We start from the raw sequence: 9,913 nt of genomic DNA, 5'->3' as shown, positions 1-9,913 counted from the left end.
TCATCCCGTCCAATATACCACAATCTCTCTTCCTCCTGCCTAAATTTCTCCCTTCTTTACCAAGAAGTAGTAAAAGTATTTCTGAACGATAACGAGATTTACCATGTCAATTTCTGTGATACATTTTCTTGTATATTTTATCAGATCATATTGGTGAATAGATTGAAAATAAATAGATATTATATTTATACGGGTTTGGAGATTTCGGAATAAAATAGTAGAGAGGAAAATAAGACCTTTGAAAATGCCATAGGTATAATAAGGGAGGAAATGAAATGTTTGGAATTTTCCAGAGAAGGTGAAAAAGTCAGACGAAGGAATTATATGCAGGCTCAGTAAAAACAGAGAAATGAGCAGATTATATAGCAGCAGCCTGTCGTTACGCCTCAACGTAAATATTGTAGTCCGATCTCCTCTAATCTGCACCTATCATCCTCTTTCGATGACCATGTTTTCGCGCCGTTCAAAATCACGCTCCCTACCAAGGTTTATTATGCACAATAGTCTGTCCTCAAAATCCTAACTCAAATACCCTGTCATAAATTCCATGTTCCCTGTGAAAATTTCTTTGGTGAACGCAATTCTGGTCCTTACGTCCCTGCTACTTTAACCTTATGGCTTATAATACTTACTTAGAGGTACGAGAACGGTTCAACTAACTCTAGGTTATGAACTCATGTTTAGTTTTTTAGTTACCTTTCGCTCTCAAAAATCGCACTTAATTTGTTTTAATGACATTCATTCTCCGAGGATACTATAAAAAGCGCTTAGTAATGCTTGAAAACTCTTGGCTGGCTGACAAATTGAAGATTGATTAGCGGCAAACCTTAATGATTTTCGGGATTCCCCAACAAATTTCATTCGTATCTCTAGTTTTCCCATGCCTCTTTAACCATTTCCTCCTCATATATGCTAAACAGGACAGGTGAAAACGGATATCCTTGTCTGTATCCCCTCATTTACACTGTCCATCCGGGCTCTTCAACCGCTACCCATATCTGAGCTTTGTGACTAGGACAGGTTGAGAATGAATTTCATATCACTCCAATCTACCCCTTTTTCTGCTACACCTGTATTATAGCCATAAACACAGTGATTAACCCATAGGTCGGTTGGTAGGTGAGTACGGAGTTCACCCAATACTAAGCCCAAAAGCGTGTGATTATCACACAATAGGCTATGATGGCCAGAACCCAGCTTCCCAGGAAGATCTAATACACGAAAAATCACACAGCTAGGGTGGAGCTGATGGTTCCCGTGAATCGATCCCGGGCCTTTCAGTCAGTAGTCCAACGCTCTACCCCTAGACTATCGCATCCCCATCTCGTATGTACAAGTATATGTATATATATGTATGCATAAATATACGTGTAAATATGGAGATCGGGATGGTGGAGTGGTTAACGTATTGGATCCCCACGCAGAGGGCGCGTAGGGGAAGATATTTTTATAGTACACTGATCCCTGCTTGAAGTGCATTGTGGAAACCACTTTGAGTAAGTACGCCGTCCGTCGGATAGGAAGTTAAGCTGCGGACCCTTAGTGCCTTTTATTACGAGTAAGTTAATGCCGACGCCAGGTTTCTCTGCACCCCTCCAACCTTACCTTTCCATCCCTAATGGCGCAAATGACCTAAGCTGTGGGTCGCCTTTCCTAAAAACTACTACAACATGTATATGTGTATATGTATATATGTGTGTATATATGTATGTATGTATGTATATATATATCTATATATATATATATATGTGTGTGTGTGTGTATGTGTGTGTATATATATGTATATATATATTTTTTTAAGTAATCTACCGGTTAAGGTAGGTTTTTGGATGGACACAACTACCAAACAAATATTTTATTACTCCTAACAGAACACAAAATCCATCATCCTACTCTATATCAGGTCCCTCTTCATCTCTGAGTACTTTCTTCCTCCCTTCATCCCGTCCAACATCCCTATCCTGTTCCTTCCCTTTCCTCTCTTGCCCAACATTCTACCCTCTATCACAGTCTTCAACATCCCACTGCCGGTCAATACCCCCTTCATCCACTTTTCCTGCCTCCATAGGATTGCTCCCAACAAACCCCTCTCTTCGCCCACCATACCAAGTACTTCCTCATTTGTTTTCTTCTCTGTCCATTTCACCTTCTCCATTCTTCTCCACACCCACATTTCAAAAGCCTCCAATCTACGTCTATCCTCCTGCTTCAATGACCACGTTTCCGCTCCGTACATAGCTACGCTCCATATCAAAGTTTTTACGAGTCTTTTCTTAACATCCTTACTCAAAGTCCCTGTCATCAACTCCCTCCTCCTTGTGAAAGCCTCTTTGCCTAGCGCAATTCTTCTCCTTACGTCCCTACTACGAGGGTCATCCGGAAAGTAGTACCCGTTCGTGCCGCATGAAGTGCTGACGACGCGAGTAGCCGCTGGACGAGGTCAGATAGCTTCAGTGGCTTGTCTGCCTTCTCTGAGCCAAGTTGCGTGACGCTAGCATTGCCTGTGTTGTTTCTGTGATTGTTTACAATGTTTAAAAAATTGAGAACGCCGCCAGTTGTGAAGTGAGGGCAGTGATTAAATTCCTCAATGCAAGAAACGTTCGCCCATGTGATATTCATCGCCAATTAAAGGAGGTGTATGGAGACAATGTAATGGACGAGTCGTCTGTTCGGCGGTGGTGTCGCAACTTCAACATGGGGAGGGGGAACACACACGACGATGAGCGTTCGGAGAGACCGTCTGTCATTACAGACCAACTGGTGAGTTCAGTTGACGAATTCGTGAGGAACGATCGGCGCGTCACAATTGATGACATCTGTGAGCATTTTCCCAATGTTTCTCGAACAATTGTTCATGAAATTGTTAAACACCATCTGCATTATGCAAAAATTTGTGCAAGATGGGTCCCTCGCGTATCTCAATGAGCTGGCGGCGAAGGACTATGCAGCAGGAATAGAGAAACTTGTCACACGTTATGACAAATGCCTTAATTTGCTTGGAGATTATGTTGAGAAGTAGTTTAAAGTATCCTCTTTCAAATAAAATTTTTTATGTTTGTTAATATTTACTTTTGTGTCTTTATTTCACGAACGGGTACTACTTTCCGGATGACCCTCGTACTTTGACCTTGTTGGTCCAAAACACTACCGAGATACGTAAACTGTTCTACCTGCTCTATTTTTTGCCCACCTATTTTAATGTTAAGCTTGGCCTTTTTCTTTCTAGAAAATCGCATAACCTTTGTTTTATTAATATTGATTCTCATCCCATACCTGTCACACTGAATTTCCAATTCACTCAGCAATGCTTGCAGCCCCTTGGCTGACTGACAAACTAAAGCTTGGTCATCAGCAAACCTAACTGATTTTACGTATTCCCCGCCCACTTTCATTCCTACCTCGAGTTCTTCCCATGCCTCTTTGATCATTTCCTCTGCATACAGGTTGAACAGCAACGGTGATAATGGGCAACCCTGCCTTACACCCCTTCCTAACACTGCCCATCCTGACTCCCCGTGTCCCACCCGCACCTGAGCAGTCTGAGACATGTACAGGTTGCGAATTAGCCTCCTTTACCTCCAATCTATTCCTATTTTCTGCAATATACTCATTAGTTTTTCCCAATTTACTCTATCAAACGCTTTTTCGAAATCTACGAAACAGGCAAATACCTCCGGGTTGTGTTCTATATTCCTCTCGATTAATAATCTCATTACTGCAATTGCATCACGCGTACCTCTCCCCTTCCTAAACCCAAACTGATCATCCCCTAAGTAATCATTTGCCCTACTCTCTATCCTCTTGTTTATGATCCTGAGAACAACCTTAGCTGCGTGGGATATTAAACTAATTGTCCTATAGTCCTCACATGACGTGGCCTTTACCTTTTTCGGAATAGGAACTAAAACTGATCTCACAAAGTCTTCCGGCCAGATTCCCTCCTCATAAATACTACGGATCAGCCCATATAGCCTCTCCGTCCCACATTTTCCTAAGGATTTCAAAAGTTCCACGGGAATGTTATCTGCCCCCACGGCCTTATTTAGTTTCATCTCCCTTAATGCCCTTTCTATCTCATTGTCTAGTATGCCTGGACCTAAGCTGTCTTCCTCTACGTCAATTTCTTTTTCAATGTCTAATTTTGTTGGTCTGAGTTCTTTAGTATACAGTTCTTCTATGTACTCCTTCCATCCCTCTTGGATCTTTCCTACGTCAACTATTACTTTACCCGCCTTATCTCTAACTGTTAACATAGCTCTTCCTTTCTTACTTCCCGATAACGATTTCACTTTGCTGTACAGCGCACCGATTTCACCCTTCCTCTGCAGATTTTCCATATCCTCGCACTGCGTCCTCCACCATGCTTCTTTCGCTTTATTTGTTGCTCGCCTTAATTTATTGTTCAATTCTTTGTACTTCATTTTGCCTAATTCTGTATTTATATTCTTCCATTTTCGCCGCTCATCCATTTTTGTAATCATCTCATCCGTGATCCATGGTTTACGAGTCCTTTTAGCGTTAACGGTTCCAATAGTGTCTTTTGCTGCTTTAGACAACCCTTTTTTGATACATTCCCATTTTTCTTCGATAGTACTTAGCTCTTTACCGTCCTCCATGATTTTCTCTACCGCCTGTTTGTATTCCTTTCTTTTCAACCCATTTAACGCTTCTACATTCTATTTTCTAACTCGCCGCCCCTGCCCTATCTTTTTAAAACGTACGCTACATTTCATAACAACTAAATTGTGGTCTGAGTCCACATCCGCTCCCGGGAAGCTGTGGGAATTTATCACACTGTTCCTAAACCTGTGTCTAACCAGGATATAATCTAGCTGATATCTTCCCGAGTCACCTGGCATTTTCCATGTATACCTGCGTCTTTTGTGGTGTCTGAACCAAGTGTTGGTGATAACTAAGCCCCGTCTCCTGCAGAACTCAACTGCTTTCTCCCCGCGGTCATTCTTCGTGCCTAAACCGTAGTCCCCCACTTCATCACCATCTCTCCCTTCGCCTACTGTCGCATTCCAATCCCCCATCACTATCAAATGTTTCCCTGCAGGAACACACGCAATCATGTCCTCTAACTGATCGTATATCCTATCGACCTCTTCTTCCTTATGGTCCTCGGTGGCATGTATACCTGGATAATAACTAAGTTCGTCGGTTCTGCTTTTATCTCCACTAGTAGTATTCTATCCGTTACCTGCTCTATGTTGACTACGCTTCTTCCTACCTCTTCATTTAATACTATGGCAACCCCTCGTTGGCTCTCGTCCCCACCGCTGTATATTATTCTATACTTATCACTCCAGTAATCCCCGCTATCTTTCCATCTCACCTCGCATAGACCTATAATATCTATATTTCCCCTTTCCATCTCTCGCTTAACATTCTCCAATTTCCCCGTCCTCATCATTGTCCTAACATTCCACGTTCCTATTCTAACTAATTTGGTCTTCTTCTCCTGCGTCTTCTGTCCTGCTGCTGCTGGTTTTCACTTGCAAGGGTTTCGTGGGGTGACGACCGCGGAAGCCTTGCCTCCCCCGCTGCCGGGCACGACACACGGCCGATTGGGCCGAGCCCCGTGGTTGCCAGGACTCAAAATATCTCTATTGTCCATCATATTTTTCTAGGGAATGATAATTGAGGTGGTTTCCCGTTGCCTTCCTCAATAGTGTTTTTAACGTGACACCATCACTTACTGGCCGCCCCACTGGGGTCAGACGCCATTGCAGCCGCCTCACTGAGGAACAGACGCTGCGTGGACTACCTTTCGTCTGGCTCCTAACCTTCGACCTATCTGGCATGGGTGACCCTACCAGGAGCAATTTTTATTACTCCCGCCAGTACAGCTCTAGGGGTCATCGGAACGCACAAGCCCTTCCACCACGTCAAGGTTGTAGTCCAGGGAGGGATGTATATATATATATATACACATTCAAACACGAAATCCCGCCAAACGGCGAATAAATACTCATATATACAGAAACATATATAAGGAAAAGGGATAGGAACACGTATAAGGACGAACAAAATAGAGGTGGGGAAGGCGGAATCGAACGGATCACAAGAGTAAAAATATCTCCTCAACCGGGACTCGAACACCGGATCTTTCCACTTGCCGGGCGGATGCTCTTAACCAATTGAGCTATCGAGGATATGTAATTTACCCTGAGATCCGTGGGTCTTATATGTCGCCAAGCGCCCCGATTCTTTAGCCAAGAGATGGCGTCAGGGGGCTGTTTCACCCACCAAAGGAGAAATAGACAATACACAAGAGGAAAGGAGAGTGGTTAGAATTAATACAACATCATACAGGAAAAGAACAGTGCGTTTCGTGGCACGCATAGCCAGAAGAAAGAGATGAGCCACATTGGCCAAATACACATTCAAACACGAAATCCCGCCAAACGGCGAATAAATACTCATATATACAGAAACATATATAAGGAAAAGGGATAGGAACACGTATAAAGGACGAACACAATAGAGGTGGGGAAGGCGGAATCGAACGGATCACAAGAGTAAAAATATCTCCTCAACCGGGACTCGAACACCGGATCTTTCCACTTGCCGGGCGGATGCTCTTAACCACTTGAGCTATCGAGGATATGTAATTTACCCTGAGAGCCGTGGGTCTTATATGTCGCCAAGCGCCCCGATTCTTTAGCCAAGAGAGGGCGTCAGGGGGCTGTTTCACCCACCAAAGGAGAAATAGACAATACACAAGAGGAAAGGATAGTGGTTAGAATTAATATAACATCATACAGGAAAAGAACAGTGCGTTTCGTGGCACGCATAGCCAGAAGAAAGAGATGAGCCACATTGGCCAAATACACATTCAAACACGAAATCCCGCCAAACGGCGAATAAATACTCATATATACAGAAACATATATAAGGAAAAGGGATAGGAACACGTATAAAGGACGAACACAATAGAGGTGGGGAAGGCGGAATCGAACGGATCTCAGGGTAAATTACATATCCTCGATAGCTCAAGTGGTAAAGAGCATCCGCCCGGCAAGTGGAAAGATCCGGTGTTCGAGTCCCGGTTGAGGAGATATTTTTACTCTTGTGATCCGTTCGATTCCGCCTTCCCCACCTCTATTTTGTTCGTCCTTTATACGTGTTCCTATCCCTTTTCCTTATATATGTTTCTGTATATATGAGTATTTATTCGCCGTTTGGCGGGATTTCGTGTTTGAATGTGTATTTTGGCCAATGTGGCTCATCTCTTTCTTCTGGCTATGCGTGCCACGAAACGCACTGTTCTTTTCCTGTATGATGTTGTATTAATTCTAACCACTCTCCTTTCCTCTTGTGTATTGTCTATTTCTCCTTTGGTGGGTGAAACAGCCCCCTGACGCCATCTCTTGGCTAAAGAATCGGGACGCTTGACGACATATAAGACCCACGGATCTCAGGGTAAATTACATATCCTCGATAGCTCAAGTGGTTAAGAGCATCCGCCCGGCAAGTGGAAAGATCCGGTGTTCGAGTCCCGGTTGAGGAGATATTTTTACTCTTGTGATCCGTTCGATTCCGCCTTCCCCACCTCTATTTTGTTCGTCCTTTATACGTGTTCCTATCCCTTTTCCTTATATATGTTTCTGTATATATGAGTATATATATATATATTTGTGTGTGTGTATATATATGTGTGTGTTTGCCTGTGTGCTATATATGTACACACATAAAGTTCTCTGTTTTATTACCAGGCTAATTACAAGTACTGATACCAGAGGTCTCTCTACACATTCATTTGTTGAATGATAGCCTGTCTGCACCACAAGAGGTAACTCATCCATCATGTCGTCTGTATCAACGCTCCGGGCACACTCATAGCCCAATCCATCACTCCAGCTGATTTTTGACAAAGAAATTTCCATCTGTTTACCTTGCATTATGCATGAAGAAAAGGTATTAAAGAGTTTTTGCTTTAAAGTTGAAAAGGGAATGACGTGATATAGTCTTGTGCATATCCGTCATTAGTATCTAACTTTGTCATGGAAGGATGCGATATTACTTCATGATCCCCTTTTTGAGGGTGTTTGAGTACAAAATACAAAATTGATATTCCCTAGTTCTTATTCCAACGCATCCCCGGATCCCGAAAATATACCAGATAGGGTGATGAAACATTTAGCGTCTTGCATCCCCCGGTGCCTGGAAGTTATATTTAACAAACCCCTCACAGAGTGTTAAGTGTCTTAACTATTGGAAAACCGCGCGAATAACGCCTATTTTTAAAAGTGGTTACAGGGAGGACAATAAATACAGACCCATTTCTCCACTTCCATATGTTACAAAATTTTGGAGCACATAATTACCAGTTCCATAATGAGATACCTTGATAACATTAGCTTTTTAAGTAACAATAAAGACGGATTCAGGAAAACGCGCTCATAGGAGACCCAATTAGGATTATTCAGACATTACTTTTTTTATCGGGTGAAAGTGGTAGGAAAAAGGATGCGATCTCTTTAGATCTTCAATAGGCATTTGATTAGGTTCCCCATGGTAAATTTATTCATGAATTAAAGGTCGCAGGTATAAACAAGGGTCGCAATAAATTGTCGAAGACTTTCTTTCAGAGCGGGAACAGAGGGTAGTCCTTGACAGTGCTAGTTTCAACAGGAAGGGTAATTGAGCCGTGGCTTTTTTTGATTTTTGTTAACGATTTGAACCGCGGAGTAAGAAGTAAGATTAGGATGTTCGCGGATGACACAGTGATTTAGCAGGAGATATCTGGGGAGCAAGATCATTTAATTCTAGCACAGGATCTAGATTGCATCACTAAATGGTGTTCAAAATGGGGATTGTCATTAAATTATAATAAATGTTCGGTGGTAAATTTCTTTAAAAGATCAATTTGTTTTGTTTACAAATTAGCTGGAGTTGTCCTAGAAGTAGGTGATACGTTAAAATACCTAGGTGCTATATTCACTATAGACTTAACTTGGGGGACCCACATACGTAAAGTCTGTGGGCAAGCGTATAAAAAATTATCATGTTTGACGTATTGTCGACAGAAGTGACTCCAAGGCCAAGGAACGTTGTTTACCCGCTTAGGTAATGTCTCATTTAGAATACGCTTGCGGTGTATGGGATCCAAGTGAAAAAGGGCTAATTCGGGAAATTGAGAAGGTTTAACGCCGGGCACCCCGTTTCGTTAAAAACTCTTGCGATGAAACGAAAAGCGTCACTGAAATGCTTACGGAGTTGGGGTTGGAATCATTAGAAGAGAGAAGATTCAATTCAAGGTTGTAATAACTAAATAAATTTAGATCCGCATGTTTCAGCAACGAGTTCTCACAAATTATTCGCACTCCAACATACATTGGCCGCGTGGATCATGTATATAAAATGCGGGAAATAGATGGCATAACTAGCAGACTCAAGGACTCATCCTTCCCACCGAAAATACGGGATAGCAACTGTAGGAATATACAAGGTCTGTTAAAAAAGTATCACGAGTTTCGAATTTCCGCGGCTCATGTATATTTGACTTTCGATTTTTTTATGCTGTTATGTTGGTTCTTATGTGTCTCACTTATGCCGAAATGTTCGGCCATTTTGAATGTTCGGTTAATTGTTGACAGATGTTTTGCTTGGGCATGTTTTGGCCTGTCTTAGATTTTTGCCTGTTCCCAAAATGGATAAATGAATCTGTATCAAATTTGATGTGAAAACGAAATTAAGTGCGCGGACGCATACCGAATGTTGACCGTGGTATACGGAGAAGCTACCTTTGACCGAAGCAACGTTTATCGGTGGTTCAAAATGTTCTCAGAGGGCCGAGAAGATGTGAACGACGAAGAGCGTGCCGGACGCCCGAGCACGTCCACAACAGACGAAAACATTGAAGTGAAGAACATAGTTTTAGCCAATCGTCGAATCACCGTTAGAG

At 42.5% G+C, this 9,913-nt stretch overlaps 1 non-coding gene across 1 annotated transcript; it reads right to left on the bottom strand.

The window, feature by feature from the left end:
- Positions 1-6,082: 6,082 nt before the first annotated feature.
- TRNAA-GGC (transfer RNA alanine (anticodon GGC)) lies at positions 6,083-6,158 on the bottom strand. Its single transcript has one exon. It is a non-coding gene; the product is annotated as a tRNA-Ala (tRNA).
- Between the last annotated feature and the right edge of the window lie 3,755 nt (positions 6,159-9,913).

Source organism: Hetaerina americana, unplaced genomic scaffold (assembly GCF_022747635.1).
Source record: "Hetaerina americana unplaced genomic scaffold, ioHetAmer1.1.p SCAF_6, whole genome shotgun sequence".
NCBI lineage: Eukaryota > Metazoa > Arthropoda > Insecta > Odonata > Calopterygidae > Hetaerina > Hetaerina americana.
Note: the sequence above shows the minus strand (reverse complement) of the source record. Positions and strands in the feature narration are given on the sequence as shown.